Genomic DNA, 17,755 nt, shown 5'->3' with positions numbered 1-17,755 from the left:
TTGCATCATTGACCTGGTTATATTATATCATTCACTATGGTTTATTGCATCATTGACCTGGTTATATTGTATCATTCACTAGAGTTTATTGCATCATTGACCTGGTTATATTGTATCATTCACTATGGTTTATTACATCATTAACCTGGTTATATTGTATCATTCACTATGGTTTATTGCATGATTGACCTGGGTATATTGTATCATTCACTGTAGTTTATTGCATCATTGACCTGGTTATATTGTATCATTCACTAGAGTTTATTGCATCATTGACCTGGGTATATTGTATTATTCACTATGGTTTATTGCATCATTGACCTGGGTATATTATATCATTCACTGTGGTTTATTGCATCATTGACCTGGTTATATTATATCATTCACTATGGTTTATTGCATCATTGACCTGGTTATATTGTATCATTCACTAGAGTTTATTGCATCATTGACCTGGTTATATTGTATCATTCACTATGGTTTATTACATCATTAACCTGGTTATATTGTATCATTCACTATGGTTTATTGCATCATTGACCTGGGTATATTGTATCATTCACTGTAGTTTATTGCATCATTGACCTGGGTATATTGTATCATTCACTATGGTTTATTGCATCATTGACCCGGGTATATTGTATCATTCACTAGGGTTTATTGCATCATTGACCTGGTTTTATTGTATCATTCACTAGGGTTTATTGCATCATTGACCTGGGTATATTGTATCATTCACTGTGGTTTATTGCATCATTGACCTGGTTATATTATATCATTCACTATGGTTTATTGCATCATTGACCTGGTTATATTGTATCATTCTTTGTGGTTTATTGCATCATTGACCTGGGTATATTGTAGCATTCACTATGGTTTATTGCATCATTGACCTGGTTTTATTGTATCATTCACTAGGGTTTATTGCATCATTGACCTGGTTATATTATATCATTCACTGTACAAATTTGTCCTAGCATATGGGACGAGGAATGTGCCTTTATCTTTGTGTCTTTCAGAGTATTTTATTAAATTTTGTTTTTGTATTTGAAGATTATGGTTCAGTGTTTTTTGTATAATTGATACTTTACTTTTGAGTCTTCTGTCCTGAAGGCTTTCTAAATTTAGTGATTTACTAAAGGTGTTACTCTAGTCAAATGTGAATATTCGTTTGTTATGAATCTCACTGCTCTATTTAGTGACTGTTCCAATTTCTTAATGTTTTCTTGAGTTGATGGGTCCCGAATGGAGGATGCATATTCTATTATTGGCCTAACCAAGGTTAAATAACATTTTAGTTTTATGTTATTATTTGATTTATAGAAATTTCTTTTAATAAATCCCAATGTTTGTTTGATTTTTTTATAGTTTCATCAATATGTGGATTCCATGACAGTTTTTCATTTATTATAACATCTAGGTATTTTGCGTTTTTAGTCTGTGTTACTGGTTTGCCATGAATAAGATAAGTGGAATTAATTTGTTTTAGTTTTTTTTTTTTGTTACTCTTAACAACTGACATTTTTCTGGGTGGAAAGACATGCTCCAATTTGATTCCCATTTCTGTAATTCATCTAATTCTCTTTGTAAAATATCTGTCTTGTGTTGTTTTAATTGTTCTATATATTATGCAATCGTCTGCAAATAATCTGACTTTTGTTCCTGAAGTAATGCAATTTGGTAAATCATTTATGTAAATTAAAAATAGTAGTGGACCCAAGACTGTTCCTTGAGGTACACCTGAGTTTACTGTTATCGGTGTTGATTAAGAGCCATTTATTATTACATTGGGTATATTGCTATTGGATCAATAAGTAGCAAACAGAATTTAAATGATTAACTTATCATTTATACAAACTGTCATTTCTTCATTTTAAACATTAAACTTAATTCCCACTCCCTTCCCGAAATCTGCTGAAATGTGTTTACAAAGTTCATGTCAGCTCGCTCTGTCTTTCTGGTAAAAAGTTTGTCCACGTTATTTCTCCCACACCCAATCTCGGATCAAGTTAAACATTTTGCACAAATATTTCTTGTACCTGACAAAGCAAGAATCAATTTTTACAAAGTTAACCAATTAGTTTACGATTGGTAATTTATTTATTTTGTTTAGTATCGTACAAGAGAAAGAAATCGTACTTGACACACGTGGTGGGTGTAAGTTGAATTAGTTCCCTTGTGGAGGCTTGAGCCCTGAGTTCGAATTCAAATAGTACAACTTTTAAAAAAATGCCCAGCCGCCTAGCATTATTTCCGGTAGTGAAAGCCAACTAAATGCATATTCTGAGGTATCTACTGTGCATTATCCTGCCATTAAAAGTTTTATTCCAAAAACCTGATGTGCTATTCTTACTGACTTAGATCTTCCCGCGTCGTTCGACGCATTTGGCGGCAAGCTGCTTCCACAAAAATCTGTCACTGGCAATGTCTGAAGCCTCTTCCCACCTGCTATGAGGACCTCCATGAAAGTGTGGCGCCCAGTTGTACTAGGATGTCCATGTTTGCTCTTTCCTCGTAATGGCCTCCATGTCATCGCAACTCTTATTATGCGTAGTTCATTTTGTCGGAAAACATGTCCCGCAAACCTCATGCGACGCTCTGTCACAACCTTACTAAGGGGTCGACTCCCAGTTCGGCATTGGATTTCCTTGATTGAGACCCGATCTCTATAATTGACTTCCAAAATTTGTCTTAGCCATTTTTGTTGACCACATTTAGTCTTTTTCAATTTCGGCAGATGACTAATCACTGCACTTTATTAATGGAGCCCAGCCACTGGTAGAAATTTATAACCTCTCTTGGCTACGCTCTTGGAATTAGGTGACTGTAGTTTGCTTTAGATTTTATATCGAAAAGGGAAGTTTTATCGTCAATATCATCTGTTGGGGGTGGGGGTTAAACTAAAAAATCTAACAAATTCAAAACCCCCTGAGCTACGCTCATAGAATTTGGTGACAGTAGTTTGCTTTAGAATAAAAAATCTCAAAACTATCTGTATGGGGGTATTTAAACTCAAAACTATCTGGAGGGGTTTTAAACTTTAAAAAAAAAAGCCCTCTGGAGGAGGGGGTTTAAACTTAAAACTCCCCTTGGCTTGGCTATGCTCATAGAATTTTGAGTGTGTTATTTGCTTTTTTTATATTGAAGAGGTATTTTATAGCTTCAAACCCGCTTGAGGGGGTTTAAACTCCCTTTGGCTACGATCATAGCATTTTGAGTATGTAATTTTCTTTTTTTTTCATATTGAAGATGTATTTTTTAGCTTCAAACTCCGCTGAAGGGGGGGGGGGTTTAAACACAAAACTCCTCTTGGCTACGCTCATAGAATGTGGTGATAGATGTATGGATAGTCTTATATTGAAGAGAGAGTTTTATCATGCATTTCGGAGGGGGTTTTAAAATAATTTTTTTTGTTTTATTTTATAGAAGAGGGGGTTTTGACTGCAAACCCCCCTGGTAGGGGATTTTAAACGTAAAACCCCCTTGGCTGCGGTGGGGTGCAAATGATGGTTTAGTATTGAAATCTCAACTAAAATAAACAAAATCAAAGCAAAAAATCAGTCACTAAATTCCGACACCCCCCCCCGGCTACGCCCAAGATATCTATTACAAATTTAATTACATGATTGATCCAAACTAATACTATTACAATATGAGCTTTTTTTGTTGTTGTTGCTTTTTTAAAAGTATTTTTATGTTTTTTTTTATTATTTATTTTCACGATTATCAATGTGTCTGTCGACTATTTATGACTGTTATGGAGTGTATCTGTTTGTTTACGATGTAATCATGAGGAAAGTTGGGCAGATGTTATTGGTTGTGTAAGCTGGAGAGTTTCTGATGAAACCACGAGATGTATTGTTGTAATTGAAGTGAATCAACGAGGCTGCTGTACACGATGAACAAGAGACCGGCAAGAGACGCGAGACAGAAAAGACGTGTGTATAGTTTAGTACGTTACATTTTCTTTACATTGAATGTGTGTGTGTGTGTACATTTGTCAAAACAAAATATATTTCGTTTTGTTTCAAAAGAAGCGTATTTCAAGTTCTACATTAACCATTTAATACGCCTACAGCGGTTTGGTTTTACTAGCTGTTTGGAGCTACAAGCCAACGACCGAGTATCAACAATTACGTTAAACCAACCTTTTTTTTTTTATATTTGAAGTATAGTAACTTCTTATATCCAATAGAGTTAAACGAGTTTAGCCCTCAATGTGCTCAATATTTAATAATACATTTTTGGATTTTCCACGTTCAATTATCTCTGGCAGAGATGTTCTTTACTGCCGTCTGTTAAATCAGGTCAGCAGACGTTTCAGTTGATGTCACTTCCGGCTCGACATTTGCACTTGTTTATGTCCACTTTACAGACATTTGTTATCTGCGACCAGTGAATAGTAATATTTCATCCACTCCAACTTCTTTCTACAACGTAATTTGGTTCTCTCTCTTTATCTCTCTTTCTCTCTCTCTCTCTCTATTACATTCTCGTTCTCTCATTCTCAAATTCCCTAACTAATTTCTTTATGTTTAAAAGCAGTAAAAAAAATTAGCATTTTGTTCATTTCTATGCGAAGGGATATTCACACGAATTTTTAAAAAATAAATTTTGGGAAAACATATCATTATATTCAATTCAATAAGACTTTTGTATGGACCAACGAGGAGGCACTGAAGCTTTTAATGAAAACTTAAAAGAAATATGGAAACTACAGCTCTTATGGTTTATTGCACATTGTGCACATCCCCGTTATAGATGCCTCAGGCGTCAGTAAATGTGTCTAAACATCCCCGCTGTAGGCGTCAGTAAATGTGTCTAAACATCCCCGCTGTAGGCGTCAGTAAATGTGTCTAAACATCCCCGCTGTAGGCGTCAGTAAATGTGTCTAAACATCTCTGCTGTAGGTGTCAGTAAATGTGTCTAAACATCCCTGCTGTAGGCGTCAGTAAATGTGTCTAAACATCCCCGCTGTAGGCGTCAGTAAATGTGTCTAAACATCCCCGCTGTAGGCGTCAGTAAATGTGTCTAAACATCCCCGCTGTAGGCGTCAGTAAATGTGTCTAAACATCCCTGCTGTAGGCGTCAGTAAATGTGTCTAAACATCCCCGCTGTAGATGCCTCAGGTATCAGTAAATGTGTCTAAACATCCCCCGCTGTAGGCGTCTGTAAATGTGTCTAAACATCCCTGCTGTAGATGCCTCAGGTATCAGTAAATGTGTCTAAACATCCCCCACTGTAGGCGTCTGTAAATGTGTTTAAACATCACCGCTGTAGATGCCTCAGGTATCAGTAAATGTGTCTAAACATCCCTGCTGTAGATGCCTCAGGTATCAGTAAATGTGTTTAAACATCCCCGCTGAAGATGCCTCAGGTATCAGTAAATGTGTTTAAACATCCCCGCTGTAGATGCCTCAGGTATCAGTAAATGTGTCTAAACATCCCCGCTGTAGTTGCCTTAGACGTCAGTATATGTGTTAAAATATCAACATTTGACAATTCCATTCGATACGTTTCACAGACTCATATATGACGATACGAATTCCCGTGGAACATTCTCTCTGGCTATAAGTACTGTCCAACAGGTGGAGATGAGGTGAGCAACGGTGCATACTTGGCCATATATCGAACATTTTTCAGTATGGAACTTCCGTCTGATAGCGTCATGAATGTCATTTAGAGAAAAGTGTACTAGGCTTATGGTGTGTTGAAATAGACTGTAATACAAACTCTACTGAACTTAACAGTGTATAAACTGACCTCTACCCAGACAGTTGACTTTATGTTGGCCTTATGTACACATCATTATACGTACACTTCTTGCATTCCTCCCCAAAGTGCATGTTACTCCGTCCGTTACTCTCAGCAACCGAAAAAAGGGGAGAGCATTTCATTTTTCTTTAACTCTGTAACGTAACCACAGACGCCATGCCGGACATGGAAAGACGCTTGTGTTTTCTGTTTTGTTTTGTTTTTAGATGCTCCACCTACACCCCCACCTTTACGCGCAGGAGAAGTTGGTTCTAAACCTGGGATCATGTCTACTTTAAGACATCCGGATCAAGAGGCAGCAGTTAAATCAGCCGCAAGGAAGGATTACGTCAATTGAAATTCATTGGAGTGTTGCAGTAGAAAGTATAGATTAGAGTAAGAAGGAAGCAGTTGTGACCTTGAATCTGAATGCCTTCGTTAAATTTCTGAAATAGTTGTATGCTTGGGGGGGAGGGGGGAGATTCCAACTGCGTATTAATATTTCTTACTGGTGAGTGCAGTCTCTGTAGATTACTTAGTCAAATAAAACGGGGGGGGGGGGGGGGGAAATCAAAGAGATCGAGGAAATAATTACAATATGTCAAAGTAAATAATAAAACAGAAAAAAAAAAGAAGTTGAAAAAAAATGACTCTAAGTGTTATCTATCAATGGGAGTTAAAGTTTTTGAAGCGGAATTGACTTTGTTAAACTAGAGCTTGGTGGGTAAGATCTGGTCACAGACATAATTATTCAAATATTTGGATGATTCCATTCAGAGAATTGAGAATTGTAATAAGTAGATCTAGAGCTATGTAGGCCTATCCATTGTAAGCCTACATATGTGTATATGCCCCACTAATGCATGCATTTAATAAATGACTACATTCCTTTTGTTGTTATCGGAATGTAGTCATCTTATCTTATCTTATATACTACAGTCTAAAAGAAAAGTAGCCCCCTTTCGTTTCTCCAAGTATTTTGGTTCAACATTTTGCGACACGATCAGAAGCAGAGCAACAGGAAATGTGACGCCTATGATCACACTGCTGGTTCATCGACATCCTTAACTTAGTGTTTCTCTGTATTACACCTATCCCTGGGGATCTTAGTGTTTCTCTGTATTACACCTATCCCTGGGGATCTTAGTGTTTCTCTGTATTACACCTATCCCTGGGGATACACGTCATACCATTTTAGGGCTAGCCTTCTTAAGTTCTTAGTATGTTGATATTCTTGTGTTGTCAGTGAAATGAAATAATTGTGCAATATTTCAGCTTGAAATGGGTGTCGGAGAAATAACGTGTTCAAACTTTTTGCCAGACAGAGTTGATATAGCTTTGTAAACAAACAAAAAGTTTAAGAAACACTGGTTTTTGAGTGACGCCTGAACTCAGTCAGTAAGCTTCTTAAGTTCATTCTTTGAAGGGATACTACAGCCCAGATGAACAGTAAATATTTGTGTAAGTAAGTGCTTTAGTCCTTGAATACAAACAAATGATTATATAGTGCCAAGCAATCGCAGTGTACTTGAAGCAGTTGAGAAGACCGGGAAGAGCTGGGACACCATCAAAAAGCTAGCAAGAGACCGTGGAGAGTGGCGTGTTTTTGTCGAGGCCCTATGCTCCATGAGGAACTCAAAGGAGTGATGATGATGATGAAGCAATCGCGTGAAATTTAGCGTTCTTTAACGATTGTAAGCTGCCAAATCTGGTCAAGCATAGAATAGACTTTATTGCAATAAAATAATGAGCCATAAACTCATTCGTGATATTTGATTAAAATTGAATCAGATATAATGTTAAAAGGCGGGAAATAAAACCGAGTATTGATTCATGCACAAATGAATTGCTCAAAATGACCTTCGGTCATTTGAATTGTATAACGCCCCCAATAGACACACACACACATACACATACATACATCATACATACATACATACATACTCCAGGTGATTGTGAAGTCTGAACATGGAGGCAAACACAGCAGACGTGTCAATGAGATGATCCCTTGTTTATCAGTTCAATTTCCTCCTCGAGGCAAGCACGTGATCTCAGAATGAGGCTGGCAGACGATCTTGTCATTTGGTTTAGATTTAGGAAAAGTGTCAATATACAGATTTCTTTTGGGAGAAAAAGAAAAACTGAAAACATTACTGGGTTGGCCTTACAAGTTTAAAGTGTAGTTAGAATAGGCTCCCATTCTGTAGTTAGTTGTTAGAATAGGCTCCTATTCTGTAGTTAGTTGTTAGAATAGGCTCCTATTCTGTAGTTAGTTGTTAGAATAGGCTCCTATTCTGTAGTTAGTTGTTAGAATAGACTCCTATTCTGAAGTTATTTGTTAGAATAGACTCCTATTCTGTAGTTATTGATTTGTCTTTAAGTATAATTACAGTAGTCCCTTATTCTATAGTTTTGGCGTATCTTTAAGCATTATTACAGTAGACACCTATTCTGTAGTTATTGGTTTTTACTTTCAACATCAGTTATTTGTCTTGAAGTGTAATTACAGTGTTCAGTCGGGCTTTGTTTTCATCCCATAATGCAATGCGCAGACTTCTGGTAACATTCAATATTTGCGTGGCAGATTATGCATTGAAAATTTGTTTTCTGCCTGGTTTAGTTCAGAGCAGTTAGTTGGTCGTCTGGTTTGCGCTTTGAAATGTCGACTGGACCATAGATCCATGGGCGTAGCCAGGGGGGGGGTTCTTGGGGTTCAAACCCCCCCCCGAAATGAAATCCCCCCCCCCCGCAGGACGGAATTAAGTGACTGATTTTTGCTTTCATTTTGTTTATTTTAGGTGAGATTTTAATACTAAATCATCACTTACCACAGCACAGCCGAGGCAGTTTTGAGTTGAAAACCCTCTACCAGGGGGGGTTTGAGATTTTAAAAACCCCTATCAGGGGGTTTTGAGATTTTAAAAACCCCTATCAGGGGGTTTTGAGATACAAATCCCTCTACCAGGGGGCTTTCAGTTTAAAACCCCCTACAGGGGGTTTTGAATTTTAAACCCCCTACCAGAGGTTTTTGCAGTTAAATCCCCCTCTTCTATAAAACAAAACAAAAAAATGAAAACAACAATCCCAAATTCCAACAACACAGTTGAGGAAGATTTTGATTTTAAAACCCCATCCAAAATTTACGATAACCCCATCTTCAATATCAAAAAAGCAAATTACACACTCAAAATTCTATGAGCGTAGCCAAAGGGGTTTTGAGTTTAACCCCCCTCCCCCTTCCAGTTGGGGTTTGAAGCTAAAAAGTACCTCTTCAATATAAAAAAAAAAGCAAATTACACACTATAAAATCTATGAGCGTAGCCAAAGGGGTTTTGAGTTTAAATCCCCCTCCTCCAGATGGCTTTTTCTTTAAAGTTTAAAACCCCTCCAGATGGTTTTGAGTTTAAAATTCCCCTACAGAGCGTTTAGAGTTGAAAACCTCTCTCTTCAATATTATTTTAAAGCAAACTACAGTCACCAAATTCTATGATCGTAGCTAAATGGGGTTTTGAATTAAAAACAAAACAAAAAAACCCCAGAGATTTTTTAGTTTAAAACCCCTCAACAGATGATTTGACGAAAAAACTTTCCTTTTCGATATAAAATCTAAAGCGAAATACAGGCATGTAATTCCAAGAGCGTAGTCAAGAAAGGTTACAAATTTCTACCAGTGGCTTGGGCTCCATTAATTAAGTGTGAATAGTCTTCTGCCAAAATTGAAAAACACTAAATGTGGCTCAACAAAGATGGCAAAGACAGATTTTAGGAGTCAGTCATAGAGATCGGGTCTTAATCAAAGAAAAATTATGCCGAACTGGGAGTGGAATCCTTAGTAAGGTTGTGACATTGCGTCGCATGAGGTTTTGCGGGACATGTTTTCCGACAAAATGAATTACGCAAAATAAGAGTTGCGGAAACAGCTTGCCGGAAAATGCGCCGAACGGTGCGAGAGGGTCTAAGTCAGTAAGAATAGCACATTAGGTTTTTGAAATAAAACTTTTTAATAGCAAGATAATGCACTGTAGATACCTCAGAATATGCATTTTGTTGGCTTTCAATACCAGAAATAGTGCTCGGAGGCGGGGCTTCGCCCCGCGCTGGGGGAGCGCTACGAACTCCCCCAGACCCCCTTGCTAGCAAGGGCGGGGAGTCTACAATAAACAATAAACGTCTTCCGAAAGGGTCAGAATGTAATAAAGATTAATTATGTACACACACACACACACACATATATATATATATATATATAATTTTGTTTCGCGGGGGGGGGGAGGTCCGGGGGGGGGGTAATCCCCCCCAAAACCCTCCCCGAAAAAAAATCCTGGCTACGCCCATGAATAGATCTATATACTAATCTATTTCTATGATATAATTGTCTCGAGTTCAACACCCGCCGTTTAACAGAAGGTATTGACTAGGAAGTAATAATCTTATTTTTTTAAGAGACACCCTCTTCAAAATAATCCTGGGATACAAGCTTCTCATCAAAGAGATACACCATTAGATATAGCGGACTCATCGCATAGATACCCTGGAATACAGCGGACTCATCAATGAGCGCTTGGCTTCCGAATCGGGAGTCCCGGGTTCGAATCCTGGTGACGACTGGTATTTTAAATTTTGGGATCTTTGGGCGCCTCTGAGTCCTCCCAGCTCCCTGACATCAGTAGGGGGAAAGTAAAGGCGGTTGGTCGTTGTGCTGGCCACATGACACCCTCGTACACCACAAAAAACAGATGGCCTTTACATCAGCTGTAGATCTCAAGTGGTACTTTTTTCTACTTCTAGATTTCTTGTGAAAATGGGGAATAAGAAAGGGAATACAATGATTACGACCTTGAAATGACTTTGAATTCGAGAAGTAACTGCAAACATGAATGCATTTAATATAGGCCTACAATCATATAACGTGTTTAAATAGACATGTTTCGGATGTTCCTTCCGATTTGAAGATTATTACATCCCAGTCCAAACCTCCTACAGAACGGGGGGGGGGCAGAGTTCTAACCCGGGAACATCGAGACGACAGTCCGTACCCCCCCCCCCCCCCACTTGTGAACGGAATCCATATGTGTGTATGTATAGTTCTTGCTTAGCCTCTATTTCAAATTTTCTGTTTATATAAAAACTTTAAGCTTCGTTGGATCAGCGTAAGGGTATACAACGAGAGCTTGAGTGAGAGAGTATGTGTGAGAGAGAGAGAGAAAGTGGAGACAGGAACATTGAATTCCTCCAAGTCGCTAACACTCAAAGTCTCCATTGTAGTTACTGGTCTCGTGGGATTGACAAGGTCGTCGGGCAGAAAAAAAAAATCCAGAAATGAATCCCCCAAATGTTTTTGAATAACCCCGAGTAGATCTTGAGGAGTTCGACTTCTTAAACAGAAAAAAGAGTTGTAGCCTAAGTGTTTCTCTCAATACAATATTTCTACAATAATACTTCATCATTAGGTCTAGTTTTAGTAAGCATGTAATAATCACGAGAGTAAAAGCCACTGTTTGAAAAAAAAAATGTGTCTCTATTTTTAGAAGCACTGCGCTGGCTCTCAGTTCAATATAGTGTTAGCGGGGGACAACTCTTGTCTTCACGACATTTTCACAGTAGTTTCCCGTTGAGAAATGGCTATTGACCGCCCACACAATGAGACTTAACGTCCATACTATTGCTCTTGTTTGCTTGTCATCAAAAACTGGCCGTCTGGCGGCAAACGAAGCCTGCTAGTTGCTTAGGTGCTGGTGTTTTTCTTCTTTAAAGCGAACTCTGATCGATCCCGACTAGCCAACAGGACGTTCGTAAAGTTAGCAGTTTAGAAATTAAACACTAATTGGTTCAGTCTGATTTATCGGAGCGGGTGTAAATAGCAGCATCTAATCCAATGTCAACGAGCTGATCGTCAAAGACTGGAGGAAAGCTTGGCGTTCTAGAAGAGAACAGATAGATAGTGGTGAAGTAGATTTATCAGGAATTGGTAAGGAGGTCGGCCATCTGTAACCATTATTAGAAGGTCAAAGAGAACCCATTAATGACCTTCAACGAGGACATTCTATTGCCCCTCAAAGAGAAAAGAAGATTGTCATGGAATATCTTATTTTCTTATATTATAATTCAAAGATGTTACTTTATTTTTACAAAACTTATCAACTCACTCTGTCTGTCTGGTAAATGTTTGTACATGTTATTTCTCCCACACCCAATCTCGGATCAAGCTGAAGTTTTGCACACTTATTTTTTTCACGCGATAACAGAAGAATCAATTTAAAAAAAAATATTAGTCCACTAACTATTGGTCATAAATTTGGTATCTCGAACTAGGGAAATAAATTGTAATTGACTGAAAGAGTGGTATAAGCTGAATTAGCCCCCTTTACAGGTCGTCGTCTGAGTCTTAGTGAACACAAACCTGAAAAATCCGACGAGACTATAGCAACAATAGCTAACTATACAATCTTCCATGTTCATAAGCTCTCACTAGCAGAGTGGTTACCGTGTTGGCTTGACAAGCCTGAGAAGGCTTGATGCATGAGTTCCAATTCAGGTCGTTCCCCCCTTCCTTTTTTTTGTTTCAAGAGTCTTCGATTCAACTCTCAAGACACTTTCCAATTGTAGGCCTAATCTATCGATTCAACTCTCAAGACACTTTCCAATTGTAGGCCTAATCTATCGATTCAACTCTCAAGACACTTTCCAATTGTAGGCCTAATCTATCGATTCAACTCTCAAGACACTTTCCAATTGTAGGCCTAATCTATCGATTCAACTCTCAAGACACTTTCCAATTGTAGGCCTAATCTATTCAAGTATTGCCCCAAGAAGCATATTCTCTTTTCCTTCATTTTCTTTAGTCGCTTCTAACTTTTGGAGCTTTGAATATATTTTACTAAGTCTCTTACCCCAGCCCCAGTAAGACAGACTTCACACATGAACGAAGTTTGTTTTATTTTGTCATTGGCATGCTTGTGTTCCTCTAAACTTTGATAAATAAGACAGACTTCACACATGAACGAAGTTTATTTTCTCCTTGGCATGCTTGTGTTCCTCTAAACTTTGATCAGTAAGACAGACTTCACAAATGAACCAAGTTTATTTTCTCCTTGGCATGCTTGTGTTCCTCTAAACTTTGATCAGTAAGACAGACTTCACACATGAACCAAGTTTATTTTCTCCTTGGCATGCTTGTGTTCCTCTAAACTTTGATCAGTAAGACAGACTTCACACATGAACCAAGTTTATTTTCTCCTTGGCATGCTTGTGTTCCTCTAAACTTTGATCAGTAAGACAGACTTCACACATGAACCAAGTTTATTTTCTCCTTGGCATGCTTGTGTTCCTCTAAACTTTGATCAGTAAGACAGACTTCACAAATGAACCAAGTTTATTTTCTCCTTGGCATGCTTGTGTTCCTCTAAACTTTGATCAGTAAGACAGACTTCACACATGAACCAAGTTTATTTTCTCCTTGGCATGCTTGTGTTCCTCTAAACTTTGATCAGTAAGACAGACTTCACACATGAACCAAGTTTATTTTCTCCTTGGCATGCTTGTGTTCCTCTAAACTTTGATCAGTAAGACAGACTTCACACATGAACCAAGTTTATTTTCTCCTTGGCATGCTTGTGTTCCTCTAAACTTTGATCAGTAAGACAGACTTCACACATGAACCAAGTTTATTTTCTCCTTGGCATGCTTGTGTTCCTCTAAACTTTGATCAGTAAGACAGACTTCACACATGAACCAAGTTTATTTTCTCCTTGGCATGCTTGTGTTCCTCTAAACTTTGATCAGTAAGACAGACTTCACACATGAACCAAGTTTATTTTCTCCTTGGCATGCTTGTGTTCCTCTAAACTTTGATCAGTAAGACAGACTTCACACATGAACCAAGTTTATTTTCTCCTTGGCATGCTTGTGTTCCTCTAAACTTTGATCAGTAAGACAGACTTCACACATGAACCAAGTTTATTTTCTCCTTGGCATGCTTGTGTTCCTCTAAACTTTGATCAGTAAGACAGACTTCACACATGAACCAAGTTTATTTTCTCCTTGGCATGCTTGTGTTCCTCTAAACTTTGATCAGTAAGACAGACTTCACACATGAACCAAGTTTATTTTCTCCTTGGCATGCTTGTGTTCCTCTAAACTTTGATCAGTAAGACAGACTTCACACATGAACCAAGTTTATTTTCTCCTTGGCATGCTTGTGTTCCTCTAAACTTTGATCAGTAAGACAGACTTCACACATGAACCAAGTTTATTTTCTCCTTGGCATGCTTGTGTTCCTCTAAACTTTGATCAGTAAGACAGACTTCACACATGAACCAAGTTTATTTTCTCCTTGGCATGCTTGTGTTCCTCTAAACTTTGATCAGTAAGACAGACTTCACACATGAACCAAGTTTATTTTCTCCTTGGCATGCTTGTGTTCCTCTAAACTTTGATCAGTAAGACAGACTTCACACATGAACCAAGTTTGATGCTTGTGTTCCTCTAAACTTTGATCAGTAAGACAGACTTCACACATGAACCAAGTTTGATGCTTGTGTTCCTCTAAACTTTGATCAGTAAGACAGACTTCACACATGAACCAAGTTTGATGCTTGTGTTCCTCTAAACTTTGATCAGTAAGACAGACTTCACACATGAACCAAGTTTGATGCTTGTGTTCCTCTAAACTTTGATCAGTAAGACAGACTTCACACATGAACCAAGTTTGATGCTTGTGTTCCTCTAAACTTTGATCAGTAAGACAGACTTCACACATGAACCAAGTTTGATGCTTGTGTTCCTCTAAACTTTGATCAGTAAGACAGACTTCACACATGAACCAAGTTTGATGCTTGTGTTCCTCTAAACTTTGATCAGTAAGACAGACTTCACACATGAACCAAGTTTGATGCTTGTGTTCCTCTAAACTTTGATCAGTAAGACAGACTTCACACATGAACCAAGTTTGATGCTTGTGTTCCTCTAAACTTTGATCAGTAAGACAGACTTCACACATGAACCAAGTTTGATGCTTGTGTTCCTCTAAACTTTGATCAGTAAGACAGACTTCACACATGAACCAAGTTTGATGCTTGTGTTCCTCTAAACTTTGATCAGTAAGACAGACTTCACACATGAACCAAGTTTGATGCTTGTGTTCCTCTAAACTTTGATCAGTAAGACAGACTTCACACATGAACCAAGTTTGATGCTTGTGTTCCTCTAAACTTTGATCAGTAAGACAGACTTCACACATGAACCAAGTTTGATGCTTGTGTTCCTCTAAACTTTGATCAGTAAGACAGACTTCACACATGAACCAAGTTTGATGCTTGTGTTCCTCTAAACTTTGATCAGTAAGACAGACTTCACACATGAACCAAGTTTGATGCTTGTGTTCCTCTAAACTTTGATCAGTAAGACAGACTTCACACATGAACCAAGTTTGATGCTTGTGTTCCTCTAAACTTTGATCAGTAAGACAGACTTCACACATGAACCAAGTTTGATGCTTGTGTTCCTCTAAACTTTGATCAGTAAGACAGACTTCACACATGAACCAAGTTTGATGCTTGTGTTCCTCTAAACTTTGATCAGTAAGACAGACTTCACACATGAACCAAGTTTGATGCTTGTGTTCCTCTAAACTTTGATCAGTAAGACAGACTTCACACATGAACCAAGTTTGATGCTTGTGTTCCTCTAAACTTTGATCAGTAAGACAGACTTCACACATGAACCAAGTTTGATGCTTGTGTTCCTCTAAACTTTGATCAGTAAGACAGACTTCACACATGAACCAAGTTTGATGCTTGTGTTCCTCTAAACTTTGATCAGTAAGACAGACTTCACACATGAACCAAGTTTGATGCTTGTGTTCCTCTAAACTTTGATCAGTAAGACAGACTTCACACATGAACCAAGTTTGATGCTTGTGTTCCTCTAAACTTTGATCAGTAAGACAGACTTCACACATGAACCAAGTTTGATGCTTGTGTTCCTCTAAACTTTGATCAGTAAGACAGACTTCACACATGAACCAAGTTTGATGCTTGTGTTCCTCTAAACTTTGATCAGTAAGACAGACTTCACACATGAACCAAGTTTGATGCTTGTGTTCCTCTAAACTTTGATCAGTAAGACAGACTTCACACATGAACCAAGTTTGATGCTTGTGTTCCTCTAAACTTTGATCAGTAAGACAGACTTCACACATGAACCAAGTTTGATGCTTGTGTTCCTCTAAACTTTGATCAGTAAGACAGACTTCACACATGAACCAAGTTTGATGCTTGTGTTCCTCTAAACTTTGATCAGTAAGACAGACTTCACACATGAACCAAGTTTGATGCTTGTGTTCCTCTAAACTTTGATCAGTAAGACAGACTTCACACATGAACCAAGTTTGATGCTTGTGTTCCTCTAAACTTTGATCAGTAAGACAGACTTCACACATGAACCAAGTTTGATGCTTGTGTTCCTCTAAACTTTGATCAGTAAGACAGACTTCACACATGAACCAAGTTTGATGCTTGTGTTCCTCTAAACTTTGATCAGTAAGACAGACTTCACACATGAACCAAGTTTGATGCTTGTGTTCCTCTAAACTTTGATCAGTAAGACAGACTTCACACATGAACCAAGTTTGATGCTTGTGTTCCTCTAAACTTTGATCAGTAAGACAGACTTCACACATGAACCAAGTTTGATGCTTGTGTTCCTCTAAACTTTGATCAGTAAGACAGACTTCACACATGAACCAAGTTTGATGCTTGTGTTCCTCTAAACTTTGATCAGTAAGACAGACTTCACACATGAACCAAGTTTGATGCTTGTGTTCCTCTAAACTTTGATCAGTAAGACAGACTTCACACATGAACCAAGTTTGATGCTTGTGTTCCTCTAAACTTTGATCAGTAAGACAGACTTCACACATGAACCAAGTTTGATGCTTGTGTTCCTCTAAACTTTGATCAGTAAGACAGACTTCACACATGAACCAAGTTTGATGCTTGTGTTCCTCTAAACTTTGATCAGTAAGACAGACTTCACACATGAACCAAGTTTGATGCTTGTGTTCCTCTAAACTTTGATCAGTAAGACAGACTTCACACATGAACCAAGTTTGATGCTTGTGTTCCTCTAAACTTTGATCAGTAAGACAGACTTCACACATGAACCAAGTTTGATGCTTGTGTTCCTCTAAACTTTGATCAGTAAGACAGACTTCACACATGAACCAAGTTTGATGCTTGTGTTCCTCTAAACTTTGATCAGTAAGACAGACTTCACACATGAACCAAGTTTGATGCTTGTGTTCCTCTAAACTTTGATCAGTAAGACAGACTTCACACATGAACCAAGTTTGATGCTTGTGTTCCTCTAAACTTTGATCAGTAAGACAGACTTCACACATGAACCAAGTTTGATGCTTGTGTTCCTCTAAACTTTGATCAGTAAGACAGACTTCACACATGAACCAAGTTTGATGCTTGTGTTCCTCTAAACTTTGATCAGTAAGACAGACTTCACACATGAACCAAGTTTGATGCTTGTGTTCCTCTAAACTTTGATCAGTAAGACAGACTTCACACATGAACCAAGTTTGATGCTTGTGTTCCTCTAAACTTTGATCAGTAAGACAGACTTCACACATGAACCAAGTTTGATGCTTGTGTTCCTCTAAACTTTGATCAGTAAGACAGACTTCACACATGAACCAAGTTTGATGCTTGTGTTCCTCTAAACTTTGATCAGTAAGACAGACTTCACACATGAACCAAGTTTGATGCTTGTGTTCCTCTAAACTTTGATCAGTAAGACAGACTTCACACATGAACCAAGTTTGATGCTTGTGTTCCTCTAAACTTTGATCAGTAAGACAGACTTCACACATGAACCAAGTTTGTTGCTTGTGTTCCTCTAAACTTTGATCAGTAAGACAGACTTCACACATGAACCAAGTTTGTTGCTTGTGTTCCTCTAAACTTTGATCAGTAAGACAGACTTCACACATGAA

Source organism: Biomphalaria glabrata, chromosome 2 (genome assembly GCF_947242115.1).
Source record: "Biomphalaria glabrata chromosome 2, xgBioGlab47.1, whole genome shotgun sequence".
Lineage (NCBI taxonomy): Eukaryota > Metazoa > Mollusca > Gastropoda > Planorbidae > Biomphalaria > Biomphalaria glabrata.
This window is presented reverse-complemented; position numbering follows the sequence as displayed.